This window comes from Vicugna pacos, chromosome 20 (assembly GCF_048564905.1).
Source record: "Vicugna pacos chromosome 20, VicPac4, whole genome shotgun sequence".
NCBI lineage: Eukaryota > Metazoa > Chordata > Mammalia > Artiodactyla > Camelidae > Vicugna > Vicugna pacos.
In genome coordinates, this window is record NC_133006.1 from 2,206,570 (window position 1) to 2,228,229 (window position 21,660).

General features: G+C 42.0%; 1 protein-coding gene across 2 annotated transcripts in view; it reads left to right on the forward strand.

Annotated features, from left to right (window-relative positions):
• LOC140687538 (trafficking protein particle complex subunit 9-like) overlaps positions 1-21,660 on the forward strand; it is a 180,537-nt gene that overhangs the window by 95,207 nt on the left and 63,670 nt on the right. Inside the window, exon 2 of one of the 2 annotated variants that reach the window (XR_012061915.1) lies at positions 4,489-4,674. The exons of the other annotated variant lie outside the window; for it this stretch is intronic. The gene's annotated coding sequence lies outside the window, so the exon portion shown is untranslated. The remainder of the gene's footprint in view (positions 1-4,488; positions 4,675-21,660) is intronic. 2 annotated transcript variants of the gene reach the window in all.

The window sequence follows — 21,660 nt, forward strand, 5'->3', positions numbered from 1 at the left end:
TTGATGAACAAAGAAATCAATTAAGTATATCGATATTTGACCAATAGAATTTAGCGAGCCCAAACTGGCTAGAAATGCACAACGGAAATTACTGAATTCAGCTGCAGAATGAGGTGCTTTACCAAGTAGAAGCAGCAGAGAGCAATCAGAAAAATCAGTAATATGATGAGATATAAAAGGAATATCTTTTATTTCTGAAACTTTTCTACGGAAAGTTGTGTAGAGCTAAAATTAAGTTTCAAGCATCAGGAGTTAAGAGAGTGGGTGGTTCCGTAGGATCGTTATTCTCGGATGTGCGTAGACCCTGCTAGAGTGGCTGAAGATGGCAGGAAGAGACCCACATCCAGGATTAGTCATCCTAGGGTGTCCTCCATAATGGTTCCATGTGGGAGCCCATGATTGGGTTAACAAATTATAACACAGCACAGTCGCCTCTGAACTTTAAGAAGAAAAAATATGCTTTGGTACTGCTTTGCAAGCAAGTTCCTGTGCATCTTCACTCCAGTCTCCTTTCCTTAAAAAGCAGAGACAATGCTTTGCTTGTGTAGTTGAGGTTTTAGGTAGCACTCTGCTGGTTGCAAAGCAAGGACCGAGACCCTCAGCTATAAACGCTGGGCTTGTGTGTTGTTAGTCTATTATCCCCAAAACAAAGACCTGGCTGGTCTTTTGGTGTGCTTTGTAATGAACATATCTAAAAGTGTATCTTGTTCCCCTCACCCCATGACTTCCCTAAACATACACTAATCCTTTGTACTCATGGTGTATTCTACAATCTCTGCCTCATCCTGTCTTTCCCGAATTTCCTCCTTACTATCTCACAACTGTTAACGAATTTTTCCTTTGATTATACACAATAAATATGGGAACATTTGAGAGGCTCATGGAGATGGCTCCCTACTCCCTCTCGATTTCTTGACTTTTTCCACAGAGTCTTGAATAATCATTCCGTGTCGGTAAGACTTCTGCCAGCCAGAACCCACAGTTCCAGGTGAGAAGGATGCAGGCTTTATCTCTCCAACCGGAGGGAGAGACAGAAGAGAATTGAGATATGCTCCCCCGTGATCCCTTCCTGCCCCAGGTCTACTGCAGTTCACCTGCAGCCTTCTGGCCTCTGCTCAGTGGGCCTCTGTCCCAGGACTAAACTCATCCTTTTCTTCCCTTGTCAACATTTCCGGTACCTTTCAGAACTTGGTCTCTTCCCTGCAATTCAACCCTGGCAGATGTGATGGTGGTCAGCGTGCTGGTGGGCAGTCCTTTGGGGACCCCCAGGAGCCATGCTGATTCTCCTGAGTCTATCAATCTGGGTTACAGAACAGTCGAGCACCGAAGGAAGCCCATTCACGTGATGTCAACACAGCATTTCATCACTTTCATTTTATTTTTAAATTTTCGGTGGAGAAAATATTTGTAGCAAACTCTTCCAGATATTCGCCGCCTGCTTTCCTCACCACCATTTCCTTGTTGGCTCTGGTGCTAGTTTTATGAATCAGGATTCTTCTCTGCTCATTTCTGGCAGCAGGGCTTGCCGAATCCTTGATCTGCATTTGAAGCAGAATGCTTCTTCGTGATGTCAAGGTGATTCTCCTATTTCTGAATATTTCGTGTACACTCAGCAACTGTTTCAAGTGAAATGCTCTTGTCCAATTTTGGTTAACTCACATTTGCTGATCTCCTGCTTTCATGCTGAGGGCAGTTTCTTTTTCCTCTAATAAAAGTTAGCAATTTGCATTTACTCTGGAAGGTACTGCCCCGAGATGCTTTTGTTCTTAACAGTTTTAATACAATTCACCCATTAAAATGTACATCGGTTTTTACTCTATGCCCAGAATTGTGCATCCCATTCAATCTTAGAACATTTTCATCCCCCCAACAGGATGCCCCGTATGCATAAGCAGACATTCCCATCTTCCCCATCCTCCCCCAGCCCCAAGGAGCCACTTTTCTCTCTGTGGATTTGCCTGTGCTGGACATTTAATGTAAATCGAGTCACTTCATGTAAGTGGAACCGTCTATTGTGACCGACTACTTTCACACTGAGTAACGTTTTCAATGTTTGTCCATGTTGTGGCCTGAGTCACTATTCTATTCTTTGCTATTGCTGAATAACTTTCCACTGTATGGCTGGGCCCGTCTGTTTACCCATTCACCAGGTGATAGGCATTTGGGTTGTTTCTGCTTTTTGGCTGTGATGAGTAATGTCGCCGTGGACACTCATGTGGGATTTTTTATGTGGATATCTGTTTTCAGTTCTCTTTCATGTGTGCCCAGAGAGCAGAATTGCTGGGTAAGTCAGAAACGAAATGTTCAACTCTCTGAGGCCCTGCCAGGCTGTTTTCCAAAGTGGCCACGCTGTGTTACGTCCTCACCAGCAAGGGCTGTGCGCTCCACTTCCTCTGTGTCCTCATTAGTGCTTGTTACCATTTTTTTTATTATAACCTATTGTTGTGAGTGTGAAGCGGCTTCTCCTAGTGGTTTTGACTTGATTTTCCTTACAGCTAATGCTATTGAACATCATTTCATTGTGCTTATTGGACATTTCTATGTTTTTCTTGAAAAATACCTTTTCAGAACATTTATTAATTTTTTAATTGAGTTGCCTTTTTATTGTTGAGTTGTAGGTGTTTTTTTTCTTCATTTGGAGATACAAATTCCTTATGAGATAAATGATTTGAAAAAATTTTCTCTAGTGTGTTGTTTTTTCACTTTCTGAATGGTGCCCTTTGAAGCAAAGTTTTAAATTTTGATGAACTCCAATTTATCTCTGTTTTCTTTGTTCCATGTGTTTTGGGCTATTATTTTAAATCTGAAGTATTTTATTTAAGCTTTTATGTATAAAATATCTAAATTTGTAGAAACAGTCTAGGAGATGGGTGCGGTTGTTTTCCCCCGTCTTTGGATAGGAGACTGAGGTGCAGAAAATTTCACTGAAATATCAGTGTCACAGCTACCCAGTGCTGTGGGAGTTCAGACCCCTCATGTTTGTCCCCAGCATTTGTGATCTTCACCACCATGCTCCACTACTGCCTGGAATCATTAATGAAAACATCTTTCCTTTTTTGATTTCTTGTTAGTTTGTTTTCTCATTGGGGACCTCATCTCCTTATTTTCCTTTCGGATGTCAGTGTAGATTTATTATAGGGCTCATGTAGGCAGAAGCATTGCTATCAGTTAACTTCTATATTACTCACTCTCCAGTGATGATTGTTGCTAGTTGACCTAATCAAGTCATGCTTAAGTCTTTCCTGCTCATGACACTAAAAACAGTCATGACTTACAGAACGCTCAAAGAAGAAAGTACTTGATTGATTTTATTTTGCTACCCAATCAAACCAATCAAGTAAAAACCCTAGTGTTGACACAGACTATAAGCCCTCCAGAATAGGGTCACTGTCTTCCTTGTGTTTCATTTATTTGGTCACAGTGTCTGGATAGTGCTTTGCTGTCCAGCAGTTTTGTGAGGATACTGTGCTCGTGAATATTTGTAAGCACAGAATTTTGACAACAGACAGTGTTGTTCATTTCACAAGGGAAAAGATAATATAGAAATACTGCTCAGATCTATTTTAAAATTAAGCTTGGAAATTTGAGAAGAATTCAAGAAGCCATACAAAGCTCTTTTTCACTAATTTTAGATCTATCTTAGATACTTTATGGTTACATAGCAGAGTAACTTATCAAGTAGATTTGACAAGAGGAGAGTTATATTGATTATTTGATTTAGTTGAAATATTCTACCAGGGATAAAGTCATAAGTGCCCATAAATGAACAAATATGTTTGTATTTCTATGCAACATGGGAGCAGACTACATATGTTTCTATATAATATATATGACTGTGTGTTTTAATCTGCCTGTCAGTGTTTTTTATAGTTTTTCAGCAATGTTATAACTTCAGAATTCTTCTAAGTTATTCACTCCCGATATTACTGCAGTTTGTACTGTGTATTCTATCTTATGGATGGGATTCCACTGTCCCCTCAGTGAGGAATTTCCTCTCCTATTCCGTTAGTAGCAGAGTTAAAGGAACTGTGATTTCTAGGCCTTTGCTTTCCATGTGTTTGCAGTTGGCTGTAAATCACGAATTTCCCTTTCTTGAGTTTTCATTTTTCAATAAGAATTTTTAAAATAATTGTTAATATGTTTCACCAGTCTCCCTAGAAACTTGATGTGTTTGTGCTTTTCAGTTTTCAATTTATGAAAATTGTAAATGCACACTTGTTTTTAAGTAGTCCTTTTTCACTAGATATTTGTTTACTTCTTTAGAGTTAAAATAATTTTTCCCAATGAATGAATCGGTGTTCATGTTTTAAAAGATAACTTACTTTTTATTTTTCTTATTCTAACAGGTATATTTGTTGTACAGAATTTAGAAAATAAGGATAAACAAAATAATAACTTAAAAATGGCCTCTAATCTCACTTGGAGATACAGATGTAAGGTTTGAAATTGAGAATTACAAGTCCTCTGACGTTGTACTTCTCTTTCAAGTACGTTTTGGTTACTGAGACCCTCGAATTCCCATATGAATTGTAGCAGCAGCTAGTCAGTTACTGCAGAGGAGCCCGCTGGGATTGTGATCGAGACCACGTTGTATGTATGCATCGCTCTGGAGAGCACTGCCATCCCAAGAATGCTGTCATCTGATCCAGGAATCTGCGTGGTGTGTCTTTCCAGGTATTTAGGTATTCTTTAATTTATTTCAGCAATGTGTATGGTTTACATAGTATTATTTTATTTATTTTTTGCCTTTATACTGAGGACAAGTGTGCAAGGTACCAGGATTAGAATTGTATTATAGCCCCGCAACTTGCTGCCACCATGGACGCTGCGGTCTCTCTTTGCCCTTTGTAAAATCTCGCACAAAATAGGACCTAAGTAACTCTCTCTTGAAAGAATGATTATATGATTGCTGGATGATGCTTGAGAGTCCTTGTGATGATGTCTTTTTCCCAGACTTTCCTCTCTTCTTAACTATGCCCTTTCCCTTCCTTTCTTCCAGCCTGGGTTTCAGCGTGCCTGTGGCATTGATTTTTCTTGTCTGTGGACTCATCCTTTCACTAGTTCATGATAATGTTACATGTGGGCTGTGGAAACTTGCTAGATGTCAAGAAAGAGCAAATCCATTGCATGCTAGATTTTTTAGAGTGTGTTATTGTATTATCGATTGAAATGAAATCAGGCTGACCCATTGAGCCATCCCCTGAGCTCTTTTCGCCTTCCTACAGGTGATACAGCTCTCGTTGCTGCATGTGCCCTTCCCCCAGACTCGGTTTTGGAGTTGAGTAAGTCACCATCACTGGAGCCCTCTCATTAAAAATGAAGAAAACCTTTGCTCCTTCTCCCTGGTTGGGGACTTGGATGAGATGAGGTAACAGATAAAGAATGGAGCCCCACCTATTTCTGACCACCGCTCTTTCCGTTCATTTCTCCAGGGGAAGGGTACAATTCAAAAATATAAAGATTGTGAGCTAATGAGATAGACAAGACAACCGATCATTTATTAAATATCCTTTCATGCCAGAAACAAATGTATTATACACACAAAAAGCACATAAATTACGGTAGTACTGTGGTTACAAACGTGGGTCCGAGTTCGATTCCTGCTCTGGAGTGACAAGTCCTGTGAGATGGAGAAATGGTAGATCGGCTTAGCCTCTCTTGGACTTGTTTTCTGTCCTGCAGAGATGGGGTTCGCTAGGCATCCCTACCCCGTAGAGGTGCTGTGGGGTGTAAATGACGTGAGTGGGCAGCCCGAGCACACCTGCTCGTTCCTCGTAAGTGCAGGATAGCACAGCTTTTGCGGTGATGCCTTTATGACCACACCGTGTAGACTCTCAGTGCTCCGAAGGGATGCCTTGTGGATTGGAGATGGGATTCTCACTTCTGTAAATACCCAAGAATTGGGTTATTGGGCTTTGCTGATTTGAATCTATTCTTTAGAAAGTACATAATGTAGATATATTTTTCAAACATGCATGCTTTTTAACTTTTATTATTTATACTTCTACCCTCTCATCTCTTGGTGTGACATTTCATGGAATCCAGGAAACAGTCCTAAGCCACCTGCCTCTTCACACTTCTTTGTGGTGGTTTTCTTCCCTGACTAGAAGAGGGTTTTGCATAGGAAATTTTGTTTGCTCCCCTTCTCTTGGAGTCTCCCTGTTTGTCTGCCCATCTCTCACCTGTCCATCTGTCCATTTCTCTACCCACTCATTCTTCTGACTTGTTCCAAGAAGCATTTCAGGCAGCTTACAGAAGAACAGATACCAAATAAACAGGTGAGAAAATGGGGCCAATTTCAGACAGTGAGGCTTGCAGTTGAGCCTGTGTGAGATTTGCAGGCGTGAGACACACGCCTCTGCCTTGTGCCTTATAAGATAGACAGCATCAATATGCCTGAGGCTCCCAGCAGACACAGGGAAACAGGGTTTGTGGGAGATGCTTACTGTCTGTGAAATAAATAAGTGGCTTAGGAGAAGCCCAGACTTTCCAACTACTAAGGCTTAGGAGAATATATTGAGTGTCTTCCAAAATCAGATTATTGCATCTTTTCTTTTTCAGAGTTTTATGTATAGTTGGTTTACATTCTATACCTGGAAATTTCTCCAAAACTGCTGCCCACGTGAGTCCCATGACTCGGGAATGGGGTGGTTCTGCTCATTGACGGGTGTTGGCCAGAAACGGAAAATGACAGCCTCAAAGGAGCCTGGGATTAAGCAGTTATGTTTTGTCAGTGCTGTAGATTTCAGAAAATACTTTTACCATTTCTCTCCGCCTGAGGAAGCAGCGTGCTCTCTTCCCAGCATCAGGAGCTCAGGGCCACGTGATGGTGGGGCTGACTGCACTGCCGTCAAAACAGCTGTGCTAGTCACTGCAGGTGTGGTGCTTTCACGTAGTGCATTTCATGTTCTTTAATAGGTTTCAACAGGTAGTTAATTAACTGAGTTAATTAACATTAAATAAATATAATGCTTTGTTGAAAAGACAGTTATAGGCAGAATATAAGTTGTGAACAATATAAAAACTATTTCAATACTGAAATTTCAGTAGGGAAGATTCAGTTTATCTTATTTCCACCTCTCTTTAAAAGAGAAAAGAAACAAGACAGAAAAAGCAGAGGATGATTTCTGTTCTTCCTCTCGGCTTGCAGGTGCCTTCACCTCCAGTGGCATCCATCCAGACACCAGCACTGACACTGGCCGTGCTCAGAACTGCCTCAGCCCTGAAGACACAACTGACAAATGGAAGGGGGACGCGCCCTGTTACAGCGGGTGCTTTCAATTTTTGAGTCCTTATGTAACTGTGCGGTGTTATTCAGGATCACCCATTCTGCACTGTGTGACGGTGCTTCGGTGTCTCCTAGTTATTTATTTCTGTAAGTACTCATGTATTTTTTCCAATGTGTGTTACTAGACATCTAAAAATGCATTTTTCAGATGAAAAATAATGTGTATTTAATATAAAATTCTGAAAAAAGGGTCAAAAGGGTCTATCCTGTTCCCAGTATTCAGAGATAATAATTAACACTTTAAAATCTATTTTCTGTTCTTTTCATCAGTGTGTATTACCTCTGTCATAAAAACCAGCAAGCACTGTGTGCCTGTTTGCTGTGTGGAGACCTCCATTTTCCATTCAGCTTATGACAATTTTTTTTACAGTATTCTATCTCCGCTGGCATGATTTTTAATGACCATTATAGCATTCTGTCTTGTGGAGTCCTCGTCCATTTTACTTTGGACTTAAGTAAACTTTTATATTCCAAGTAAACTTAACTGGAATACTGAAAAGAGAACTGTGGTGGTACCGAAAGTCCCCTACTTCCCTTCCCCTTTTTTCCTGAGAGTAAAAACTGCTGACAATGTGGAGTATATATTTCATGACCTTTATGCCTATGTCATATATATATACACATACATAAACTTATATGAGAAATCTATGTATATGTGTGTGTATATATGCTTTATTGAAAAATAAGGCCATACTTTATGTTTTCTGCAGTTCGGTTTATTCACTCAGGTATATATCACAGACGTCCTCTCCTTCCAGACTCACCCGGTCCTTTCAGATAGAGTAGAGTGGTCTCCTGATGTGCAGGTTTGGTCTCTTGTGTAAGGACACCTTTCGTGGGAGCGTACTGTGGACAAGGCCTTGGACCACGCCGAAACACCGGAACTTTAGTGGCCACAGCTCACCGTGATTTACCGCATCATTGTCTTGATGGTGGACACTTAAGTTTTCTCCATTTTCCACTGTCAGAAAGGGTGTCTGACTGGCATCCTTCTTGTACAAACATTCCTGTGATCTTGTATAAGTATTCCTTTAGTTAAGGTTTCTGGAAATTTAGTCCTTGGATGTGACAACTACATAAATCACAGGCTCCTTTCAAGTGAATCTAGAAATTCCTTCTCCTGTGGGGAATGAAAAGATGTAGAATAACTTATGTAACCAATTCTCTATCCGTGGGTATGATTCCACTTCAGCTTTTCTTCCCACCAATGTAAACAGTGCTGTGTAAATTCTCTGATGAGTACATTTATTTGAACTGATTCTTTTTGTAAATGAAACGATTCCTAAAAGTGAAGTTCAACCTGTGTGTACACACGTTTTCCAGGGTTTACATATCCATTGACATGTCGTCCTCCAAAAGATCGCTCACAGTTTGTTGTCTCAAAGATGGACACTAGCTAGAATATCTTTTAAAAATATTTGCCAATATGATGAGCAAAATGATTTTCATTGTTTTAGTTTCCACTTTATGACCAGTGTGGTATTGAGCATTTTTCACTCATTAGCCATCTGACTTTTAAAAAGTGAATGATCCCTTTTGTCCTTTGCAAATATTTAAGTGAGGGAGCTTCTTGTTGCTTTGTGACAGCTCTATGTATATTATGAACATTAGCCCCTTGTCTTCATCAACATGTATCACAGAGCTTTCCCTTGTCATTTTTTGCCTTTCATTTTGTTCAGTAGGTTCATTTTTGTTATGGCCCAAAATAAACTTTAGATAGTAAATGTCTTCTTTTTCGGTTTTATTCTTGATATTATTCTTAGAAATGCTTTCTTATAATGGTATAAATTTCTTCTGTAGGTTTTCTTAATCTCTAAGATGGAGATGATAATAGTGCTTGTCATAGTGAGGAGAAGCTGAATTGATATGAGCAAAGAGTTGTATTTGCTCTTATTAGTACTTTCTAATATTTACATCACTTTCTGTAATTTTTCTTGCAGTCATTTTGACCGGAATAGAATTTGTTTTTTCAAGGGGATTCTGTGATTGTCCCAAGACAATTATTGAATTCCTACTTTGCTCTTTAATTTGAAATCCCACCTGTAAAAATACTTATGTACACTAGAGTCTCTTTTTGAGCTCATGATTTATTTCTGTCAATCTTACTTTCCTACACTAGCACTATATCTTACATATTGTAAAAATTTATTTAATATCTGACAGTGCAAATTTTTTGATTTGCTTTTCGATCCCTATTTTTCTTTGCTAGTATTATGATTTCATTTTTCCTGAAGAATTCTAATATAATTTTTTCAAGTTAAAAAAAAGGATAAGTGTTGTCATGGGACTTTTTGGTAATTTTGAATTATCTTTAGGAGAACGTACATCTTTACAAAACTGTTTTCCTCCATACAAAGGTTGATGTCTCTACTTTCACACTTCTTACTTTACCCCTCAGTACAGTCCTGTACTTCCTCCATATACAACATGGGCATTGTTTTTGAGTTTATTCCAGATTATTGTTGATGTTTTTGTTAATTTTTTAAGTGAGAAATTTTTGCTATTATATTTTTTAACTGTTAAAACTGACACCTAGGAAGGCAGATTCGGTTTGTAAATACTCACTTTGTAACTTCTCATTTAAAATTGTAAGTATTAAGTACTCGATACAGAATCCTTTCTTTTCTGTTTTTAAAAATTTGTTTCCAAGATTCTCAAAATGGTCATAGCTAAGTAGTATAGGTGGGGAGAGAGATGGAGAGAGGTAGTGTGGCTCATGTACAAACTGTGAGCACTTTCATGGCTGCCTTTATGCTGGAAAAGCTGCTGAAGAGTCCAGGTTAGACCAGGGGTGGCTTTGTATGCACTTGAAAGCCAGCTTTCCTGCCTGTATGGTGAAGCCTGGTAGGCGTGGCAGGTAGATGATCAAGGTCGAATGGAGGTTATTGGCTGCACAGAGCGCTGTGTCTGAGAACTGGAGACCATCGCCATGGGAAATGCTTGGTGCCAGGAACAATGCAGAGGAGCTGGGGACCCTGTGTGTTAAGGATTATCCAGCCCTCGGAGTGGGAAGTTCAGACTCTGCATTCAGATCTGAGTTTGAATTCATCCTCTTTAGTTTACTTGTCCTCTGACTTTGGTCAAGCTATATACCCTCTTTCACTTCCTGTTTCCTTGTCTCTCAAAGTAGGAGAATTACAGCCTGCTGCTAGAGTGTTTGATCAGGTTAAATAATTTGTGTCTATAAGATGTCATGTACAGTCACAAGCTCAGTGAGAAAAGGGCTGTTGCCTGTTCTTCTGCAACTCAGTGCTTGACAAGACATGGGGGAAAGCCAGTCCGTAATTTGTGTGTGATGCAAGTAGGAACAAAAATAATGTCTTGCCTTTCCCTAGCAGTACTCTTACAGCTTTGCTTCATTTACATCTTTCCTCCTTTCCTTTCCTCTTTCCCATCCTCCACCAAAAGAGCCTGAGACTCTCTCAGAATAATAGATTCAAATTAATTTAAAGGTAGGCTCATTCTCACGAAATAATAGTAACAGAAAAAAAAATCTGTGCACATCCCAGAATACGTTGTATTTGATTTACACACACACACGTGTGCACACACACACACACACACGCACAATCAGGCTACCTCCCACTTGCAGAGGGAGAAGGACCACTTTTTCTGAGTTTTCACTCACTGAGCGTGAGAACAATGTCTCTTACACAGACTTTCACCAGGCTTCGTGCATGGTGTTTTTAATTGAATTTCGGCTTTGTAGCCATAGATATAGTCTCCTAATAGAAAAGAGAAAGTGGAGACATAGACATTCTGCTGAGATATTGGTGTTATCATATTTTAGTTGGAACGGACTTAAGACAGCATAGAGTCATAACATTTCATGGGTGAGAATCCATTTCGTTGTCACTTGGACAAGAACCTGGATCTTCTGCCATCTTGTCCACGTGGGTGAAGAGGCAACTGGGCAGGGGATGGCAGGCATCCTTCTTGCTTGAGTTCCATGTTCTTGCTAGTTTTCATTGCTCAGCTGCCTTTAGTTTATGTACATGAGGCCTCACATGGGAAGGTCACTCTGTCCTGATAGAATGAGTTTCTTATCAGCAAAAAGCTCTGGACCCACTCATATTTCCCAGAATTTTCTGCTGATCTGCTGACACTTTATATAATTGAGACTTAAGAAAATACTGAATATAAAATCCTTATTGTTATTGTTTGCCCTCGAGTTCCATAGGAATGAGGTGCTGTCTCAGGCTGTCTAAAGTTAGATCTGAACAATGATAGGGTGATAGGTTGTGCTGCTTTACCTCCAAAGTCAAAGGGGATTTCCACCTTAGCTTTTAGAATCAGGCAGATTAGTTCAAATCTTGCCTTTACCAATTATTATCTTTGTGTCTTGGGGGAGAAACTGTACTTTTTTGTGTCCAAATTTGTTTATCTGTAAATAAGTTCAGTATTTATTTTAAGGTTTCTGTTTCAGAATTGAATGAGCTAATACTCTCATTTATACCTAAAATAGTGATTGCATGGTTCTATGCTGGTGCCTTGGTAGTTGATTACTAAGGGACTCCGCAGTGAGATTGGGGGTGGGGGACTCCGGGTTAATAGAGCTTATATTCCAGGATATGCTTGTAATAGACTGGATGTGCAGTGGATTTTTAGTAAATATCTACTCCTTTCCTAATCTGCATTGATTGTGTATATATCTTTATACTAATATATGAACAATTTTTATTGCAATTTAAATATCTTTGTAGTACTTACAATATGTAGCTTTAAAAAATACGTGAAATAAAATGATTTGACTTTTATTTTCTTTTCAATAAGCATAACAAAACAAAATAAAAAGAAGAAAATGTTTGAAGGAGTAGAAATAATTTTATTTCTTGGAATCAGTTCCGTATAATAGGTTTTTTGTTCGTGTTGTTAAACAGCATATAAAACTGATAAGTTGTGACATTCTGGAAATGAGGAAACAGTGGAGACATACTACCTCTAATGCAGTCACTTTGTTACCAAGTCCAAACTCGTTCTGCTTGCTGCATGACAGGCCAATAAATCGGGAGATGAGATGTTGGAGTAAGGAATAGTGACTTTATTTGAAAAGACGGCAGACCCAGAAAATGGCATATTGATATCCAGTAGAACTCTCTTCCCCAAGGCAGAATTCAGTCTCCTTTTATACTAAAAAGCGGCGGGGATGTGGCTGGTTGTTGCAAACTTCTTGCTGTACGAATTGTTTCTATTTGAAACCCTTTGTTCCTGCAGCTGTTCATGTGGGTCAAATTATGGTGCCCCCGTATAACCTCCAAAAAAAAGAATTTTTTTGCAACTTGCCATCTGTACATAAGTGTAGAAGAGCTAATATCCTTAAAGATCAGAGCCCAGAGAATAGGCCCTCCTGGGTATTTCAGGCTAAAGGCAACATTCTTTTACAAAAGGTGCAGAAACAGCAAGTCTGAGCCTAGAAAACAAGGTACAGGTTTAAAGTCAGACGAACACATCTAACATGGAGTGAAATTTGTTCTTTTCTATTAGAATTACTTTTTCTACCTCATAAATAATTTTAGTAAGAAACATGAGCAATTTTTTTATTTTTGCTTCTTAATAAAGGACTACAACTACACTTTAGTGAGCAGGGATGCTGTGCGTGCTTTGGGGTCACAGCAAACTCTTGTTGGGGGTGCTCGACCCTGCAACATGTCTGATGCCCCGTGAGTGTTGGTGAGGGTCCCCCTAACCAGGGGCTCTCTTCAGGAACCACCATATGGGCATTGACCTCTGGAGACCTGTTTTTCAGCTGCAGGAAAATTTTTCAGAATCTGTGATGGGAAAATCACTCCAGCTGGGTATAATCAGGGAATAAAGGAAGAGGAAAAGGGCTTGAATTAGAGTAGAAGAGAAAGACAGAAGATCAGGGAGCCTGGGGGCTTGGCAGCGGGGCCTCGGGAGAGAGAGTAGCAGAGAAATGGAAGTGACCGTCTACGGAACCAGCTCCTGCACCTTTCCCCGCACCCAAGCCACACAGCTCTTAATTGGACCCAGGAATCTCTCCTGTCTGGATGTCACCCTGGGCAGAACCTTGAGAATCGAAGGTAAGGGGTGGGCAGCACTCACCTAGCGAGTCACTGAGGACTTTGATCAAGTCCACATTGACATTCCCAGTCATATGCCTTCACCTGTTCTTTATCTCAGGATCTGAGAAGCAGGAGCAAGGAACACAGGGAGAGATCCAGGAAGACATCTGACTGTGTTAAGAGACGACAGTCACAGCGACACTGGGAGTGAAAACACTTGTAGCAAAATAAAATAACTTCACAACTATTGCATCAGAGCTGCATGTGTGAGAGAGCCTAAGCCTGTCTCAGAGTGCAGGGGACAAGAGGAAAGGAATGGTAAAATTAACACTGATAATTGAAATTTTGTTAAATAGCCTGCTACAGTTAATTTTATCACTTCAATGTATGCAGGTGTATTTCTATGAGCATTTATAGGTTCACACAACCCCACCAGCCCGTCTTGCCCCCATCGGGGATGGGATTTCTCAAGCACAGTGCCCCTCCTGCTTGCGTGGGCCACGCTGCGGGTCCTCGCCTGGGGCCGCACTGCTACAGGACACTGAGTCCCCGAGGCACGATCTGGGATACATGACAGGAACATCTGTGCTCTTGGCTGAGGGCCTCCGTTTCACCCTGCTGTGTAAGAATGCCGGTGACTCAGTTAGAAGCATGCATCCAAGCCGTCCTTCCGTGTCATCACCATGTAGAAGCAGTGTCTGAATCTTCTGAATTTCTGCAGAATGCGGTTTACAGTCACCTTCAACAAGTGAGTGTGTGTCCTCTTTCAAGTGGAGGAATTACTGCCGTTTTCCTGGAACTTACTCACCACTAGTCCATCTGATTTTTCTGTGCTAGGATTCAGTATGGCCTGCTAATAACTCTGCAGTCAGATCTAGAAACCCTGATGAAGAGGATTATTTATTTTCTTTCTTTAGATGATAGAATTTTATTTTCAAAATTGTGAGTTTTCTGTTCTTGGAGGAATTTTTTCGGGAGTTGGATAAACAACTTTGCTCTTACCATCTTTGTGACCTGTTGCTATATGCGTCTCACCTGTCTTCTGTCACTTGTGAGGCGGTTCCATTTGTGACCCTGTCCTGGTTGTTCATGTAATAAAACATAAAATCTGTAAAAGTACAGTCCCTTTTACTCCGAAGACATTCCACAAATACTCCTTTAATCTGGGTGTGGTTTTAACAAGACACAATCATTAGAACATATACTTGCAGGTTGCCAGTGCAAAATCCCCAAATCAATTGTCTAGCTCAACATCTAAAATCTTTCTAATCTACGTTGGATTTGTATGGATAAGTGAAGTTGTTTGCTAAGAACTCAAGACCAGGTTTATAATACAGGCTGATTTAGCTCAGTAGGTCCTCCCAAGGTGAAGCTCTGCCAGAGGGCGGGGCCAAGGGAAGAGGGCGGGTCCTGCCCTCCCTGAGCTGACAGTTTCATGGCAAAGACCTTCACCAGGTGAAGAAATTGAAGTTTCTTCTAAGAAAATTGGGTCTGAAGAGTCCAAAAAGCGCGGGAGTGACACAATCCCATTTGTCTAAAGTAGGGAAGAGTGGCTGTGGGGCCACTTGGGAGACTCATGAGTCCAGGTGCGTAGTGTTGGTGGCTTCCACTTGAGTGGTAGGACAGTCAGTGGGTAAAAGCGAACAGATTGAAGGCATGTTTTGATGGTTAAAATGAAAGGATCAATGCTGTCTGTGAAGGTAGGATGGAGTAAGGCCCAGGTTTCTGGGTGGATTAATGAGTTAAATAATGGTCCTGCTGTGTTCTGAGGACGGAAAGCAGCAGAGGGAGTTCTGGGGGAAAACTGATGAGTTCAGCTGTGGGTAAAGTGAAAAGGTATTAGATGTGTGATCTGGGAGCTCTGGTGAGAGCCAGTAGTGAGTAGGGGGCGGGGAGAGAGACTTTCAAATCATTTTGTCTTCTGAACATACATATAAGAATGAGTAATGACATAACCCCTCTATATTCTGGATTTAAAACCCAGTAACATTTTGCTATATAGGCTGCAGGGGTTCTCAATTTTTTAATAGAAATAAAATAAATTGAAACAAAACAGTGGAGTTAATGAACATCTTAGAGTTGATGTGTGTCCTTGTATGTATTTTGATTTCTCATCTGTTTATAAACATAATCTACAAAAAGTTAACTTGCTTAGCATAACTGTTAAATAGAGGGACGTGACACACTCTGTTGGTGGCTCAAGGTGATTTCTTGGGCAAATTATGTAGCCTCTCTGTGCCATAGTTGCATCTTCTGTGACTGCCCCCGGGCCCCTCATCACAGCTGATTCCCTAGAATAGATGTTGGGAGGGAGGCTGCTGAAGGGAGTAAGAGGTGGCAACTACTAGGGACACTGAAGAGAGAGACAAAAACAGATTAAAGCCAAGAAACTGAGTGCTAATACACTCAAAGGAGAAAGAATCCCGCAGTGTTTTGAGCCCCTAAGCATAAGGGAAACAAAATCACGTGGATCCAAACTCTTGAGCATATGAGTATTGTGGGTGGGAGGGTGTTATCAGAAAAGGGTTGAAAGAGGCCTTTTGGTTTCCCTTAACGTTTCCAGTAAGGATGGGGCACAGAAGCGAAAACCACCCGCTTCACAGTAGAAGGTGCTGTTTTGTGCAAAACTGACGAAGGTTGGAGACCAGTGATCAGTTGTGCTGGCAAATGAAGAGACTTCTGGATTGGGGCACTTGCTGTGACTTCCAGGTGACCTGCTGGCTGGGGGCTGTGAGGCGGGCAGTAGGTTTGCAGTGTGACCTGGGCATAATCCCTGGCTCTGAGGCCCCTGCAAGTTTCTGCAGCAGCTGCTCTTGCCCTGCGATGGGAGGGCATAAAAGGGCATTGTAGCACACGAGGGCAGGAAGGGGCTGCTTTAAAAGCAGACATGTAGCCTCCTGCAGCTGCAGACCTGCAGGCAGTTTGGTTCATTGTCGTGGAGTGGACTTTGGAGGCCTTAGTGTCGTCTTAAGACTTGTTTTCCCTTGGGGACCGGGTTTGCCTTTGCATATTAATATTGAAGGTTTGGGCTTCTGGCAAAGCTGTTTTCACAGATGGGTATATACGTAACATATCGTATAAAATAAAACGTTTTTATTTAATATGTGGGACTTTGCAGTTTTTGGGAACAGCTCTTTTGACCTGGTCTCCACGGAGGACACTAGCGGTCGGCAGAGCGTGCGGGAGGGCAGGCAGCCTGCAGTGCTGCTGCAGGGGGTTCTCCCCAGCATGGTGCTCTGCTGAGTTCACTCTTCTATGAGTTTGGTTGCCAGAGGAGCAGACAGCATAGTAATGAGTTCTGGTGGGATTGTATAATGACAGGAAGAAAGAGGGAGCCGTAGTTCTTCGGGACTACTACACTCTTTTGGTTCCTGATCCAGTGTGTCCCATTACAGAATTGATGAGTTGTGTCTATTTTGGGACTTGATTGAAATAAACGTGCAGCCTGAATGTTAAGAGTTATGTTTTATTTGTCAGGAGGACTCGAGCCAGGAAGACCGCCTCTCGGAACACTCTGAGGGACTGCTCCCAAGAGTAGGGGAGAAGCTAGGATTATATAGGAGCTTTACAACAAAGACCAGGTAGTTAGAACAATAAAACATTGCTTGTTATCTAAAGAAAGCCAGGTATCTCACGTTCAAGGATTTAGTGCTTTTCAATATATGGGAGGAAGCCAACATTTGGGCTCACTGAATATATTCTTTAGACAAGCACCTAGCTATCTAGGGCCAGTAATCTGTCCTTTCTTATTCTGAGTCTGCTCAGAGGGCACCGTTGTGAGTGGCTGCAGGCCTGTTTTCACTGGGGTGCAGCAGCAGTCGCTGATGACTTGTTTTCAGCATTCTTTGTTTAGTGACATGGTTGCAGTATTTTCATTCACATTGTAGTATTTTCGTTCACAGAAAATTATGATATTACCCTGATTATGGATAATCTGGAACCTTGGAAAGGAACCGAGATGGAATTACTGCAGGTAACTTCTACTTTAATAAGCCGTGTGCAAACATGAACACGGAGGAAGCATACAAAAGGATTCGGTGGTGAATGGGAAGGGTTTCTGCACGTTACAGGAGAAGGCAAGGCAGAATTCCTCTTCTTTGTGGGCAGGGACGTGAGTCCAACTTTCCTTTCTGAAGTGCTTTCTGAGAACAGTTTATGGTAATTAAGGAACATAGACAAACGGTGGCACACATTGCATTTAAGGGCTGGCCGGTTTCAAACTTGGGTATTGGACAGGTGGATTTCATAGGCAAGTGGTCAGGTGGATGGGACAGAGATGGAGCCCAGGCCTGGGGCCATATTAACGTTGAAATCGCCATTACCTCACCATAGCACCTTGGACTAGAATGTAACCACTCTTAACCTGTTGGTGAATCTGTGAAATGGGCATGATAATATTCGTTACTTTCTGGGATTGTTGTAAGTTCTAAAGGGTATTATAGCACACATGAAACACTTAACACACTGGCACTTAGCAGTTTACACTTTGTGCGGCCACCAAGCTTGGCGTGTGTCAGAGCCGTAAAGGCAGTATTTATCTGTTGAGGATGCACTGGTAGCCCCTTGGCTAGGTTGTGAATTTGGTGATTTCCTTTAATACTTGTAACTCTGTGTTCCATGGGCAGTTATTTTCATAGACAGATGAGGAATCTCAGGGTAAAAAAGACTGTAATTTGCCCAAAGTCAGACCATAATTTTGGGTGCAGGGGCCTCGGTTCAGCATGGGCCCCTGGGACTTGTGCCTTCTCCGTTCAGCACCAGAGCCAGATGTGGGCTCGGCTGTTTCCCTGCCCAAAATATCCGGCAGGCCGCAAGACACAACTGGCCCCGTGCTGCTTGAGCAAAATCTCCCGAGGAGAGGCAGTTACAAAAGGGATAAACATAAAAACAGACGACAGCAAACTGTGATCAGCTCTGAGAAGGAAAGGAACACGTCTCGCCGTGCAGAGCTGGGAGCTTTCCCGTCGGGCTGCTCTGGGGGCGTTCATCTCAGCTTACCAAACTCTGCTGCTGCACCAAGGCAGGAAGGCAGGGCGCGTGTGGCCAGGTAGACAGGGCCTCATTGATCGTACTCATTCCCCATTAAGCGACAGCTCTCACGGGCACTTAACTAATAAACAGATGTTGGCCATAATCGTCACGCATTTTGACTGGTAGCTTTATTGGCGCCAACTTTGAGAGGAGGTCATTGAAGCTGGGGAGTTTGCTGCATGCCCGTGATTACCATGGAAATATTCCCACTGGTCTTTCAACCTAGACTGGTGTGGCTGTCATGTCCCGGCCCTGTGAATGGCATCGTGTAGCTTCTCCCAATTGCCCCAAATGACTGACATTGATATGCTTAATTCGTAGGAAATGGTATGTGGTAATAAGGGAAAAAAGGCAGTAAGAAATTGTTTGGAAAACTAGAAAAATACCTATTCTTTCCCGGCTGGGGGAGCGTACCCTGTATCACCCACCCTAATCACTTCCTGTCACCTCCTTCCTGCCGACTCCATGTTCAGAAGCCACTCTGAGCCTTGGGAGAACATTTTGCCTCATGAAACTTTTGACTAGGACCCGTGATTTCTCTGTCCCTGGTTAACTCTCTCTTCAAAGCCATGTAAATTTTTTGCAGGCTCCTCCACTCAGATGTAAGAATAGCCTCTTTAAACTTCTTGATGCAGCTCCTTAATGAAGATCTTGCGATGGAAACCTAGCCAAAACCTGGGAGGTATGCACATAGTGACTGCAATCACAGCACTTTGTGAGTTCAGAATCAGTGGGGTGGGTGACTCAGGAAAGGCTTTTTTAAGGTAATAAGGGGAAAGAGAAAGGACGCAGGCTATGTGAGAAAGAAACATCTCGGTCACAGCCAGCAAGACACCTGTGTTCAGGATGGGGTGTGGCGAGTGCAGAGTTCTCACAAAAAAAGAACTGATGTGATGGGAGGGAGGACAGTTGGGTACTTTATTGGGGAGGAAAAAAGTGGGCTGAACATTTCCTGGTTGAACAAGAGGATTGTGACATGATGTGCTTGTATTTTGGAGAGAAGGGTTTTGTGGGGACAGGCCTAGGAGTACACTGTCTGGCTGGGGAGTCAGCACAACAAAGAAACACAGAGAACCGGGCAGACCCCAAGACCCATGCTGGGGGAGAGGCTGCCTTCAAGCTGGAGCCCTGGAGGCTGCTTCTGTCCCTTAGCTGGGGTCTCAGACCTCCCTTCACAGACCAGTCCTGTTGATAGAAGAATAAAAAAACGTTGGGCATGAGAAGGGCTGTGTCCCAGGCTTTTGTTGAGTCCCTGGGTTGTGCCCCACCAGATTTTGTTCCTTGACTTCATGCAGTAAAGAATTCAAGAGCAAGCCAGTGTTGAGTAAAGGTATATTTATTCAGAGAGATACATTGATAGGCAAGAGAAACTTCACGAGGTGTGGGGGTTTGATGCTCAGATTAGAAGTAGGTACACACTTCACAGACAAGAGTGTGGGCCTTCACCAAAGAGGGAAAGAGTGGTGACCGCGAGGTGGCGATGTGTTGCTTGTTTTCTTGGGCTTGGTGGTTTCATATGCTAATAAGTAGAAGGACCAGCCTTAGGGCAAGGGGCTGGGATTTCCAAGGAGTTGGCCATTTCCCACCCTTTGACCTTTTGTGGCTATCATTGGGACTGCCATGATGCCTGGGGCATGTTATTCACCACGTTACTATTACAATGGGTGTTTACTGAATCTCAAGATCTGCTAGAAGTTAAATCTCTTCATCCTGAGCCTCAAGACCTATTGGGGTTTCAATCCTTCACCATTTCTATGTTAATTGCGGTGGCCTTCCTTGAATGGCTGTGCTCTTCCCCCTTCCATCCTGTATCACTGTGATGACACAGAGACAGCAAAGGCCAGGCCCTACCTGTGCTCCTGCATTTAAAGGCTGCAGGTTTGGGGTGGGCTTATGATGACTCTGAGTGTTGAGAAGGATGTTTCAGATTTTCCCACGTGAGACATGGGGACCTGCCAGCAGCCACTGCAGATTTATCCCACGGGCATTATCCCTTGTGTTGTTATGGAAACAACAGGCCAGCCAAGAAACAAGAATCACTCAGAGGGTTGGAGTATTGAGATTTATTACGTTGGCGGGCTCTGAGGGGCTTCTTTTCCAAAGCTCTGAGCCCCTCCAAGATGTGCACATGATGTTTTATACGGTTAATTACAAGTATGGGACTATTAGCCAATAAGGCTCAAACAACAAAAAGCAAGGAATCAGTACACTGAAGCTTATCAATTTGGAACAGATCCCGTTACTGACAATTGTTCACCTTGGATTTTCGGGTTAGCTTATTAGCCCAGTAAACTGACACTAAACTTCAGATTTACCAGGTATCCCAGCAAAACTTAGATCAGTAAACCGACACTTACCACACTTAGATTTGTGACTTAGCTTGTTAGCCCAGCTGGGGTTTTCCTTCACAGTGTCACTTATCTTTTCTATTTTTCTTTTTTGCTTTTTTTAAGTATTTAATCCAAATTTAATATCAGGGTTTTTTGGGAAAGAAATTTCTCTTTTTCTTTTCTTTGGTGATCTTTTATGGGGGCAGGTAATTAGACGTATTTATCTGTTAGTGGAAGCCCTGGGGCTTCAACCCAGGACCCCGTGCACGCTAAGCACACGCTCTACCACCCGCCCCATCATCTTTTCTTTTTGGTTTAGCTGCCAAGAATCCTACAGCTGAATTTCTAGTCAGCCTTTAACACTTGCTCTGACTTCATGGAATCCATTTTTATGAGTTTATCTCCCCCTAGTTTCATTTAAGTATTGAATCTCCATTTTCTCTTCATTCTCAGGTTTGCCTTTTTGTTGTTAAGGTTGTTACGCTGTTTTTAAAAGAATTGTTTAAATTCTCTTTAGCAAGAGGCTGAATGTGAATAAATACGTAAACAAACAGCACAATTAAATGCTTTTATACATTCTAAACTATTTAGTAGTTACTTAAAAACCGAATTGAATATTAAAGTGATAACATTTTAGAAATATTTTTTAATTTTTTAGAAAGATATAGCTGATTTAAAATATGATATTAGTTTCAGGTGTACAATAGATGCTCCATTTATAGTTACTGTAAAACATTGTCTGTATTCCCTGTGTTGTAAGGTACATCCCTCTAGCGTGTTTACATTACATGTTGCAGTTTGTGTAAGAAAGTTGGGTAATGCAGAGTCTGGGACGTGGCTGTGTCTGACCCAGGTTCACGCTCACCCTGCCTGTCAGAGCTCAGGCCTTCACTCCTTTCTGCAGGGGAGCGAGTGGAGGCAGCTCTCATCAGTGCTGGCACCACCCTCTGAGTGGCAGTGACAGCAGTGACTGTGTGTGGACGTGCAA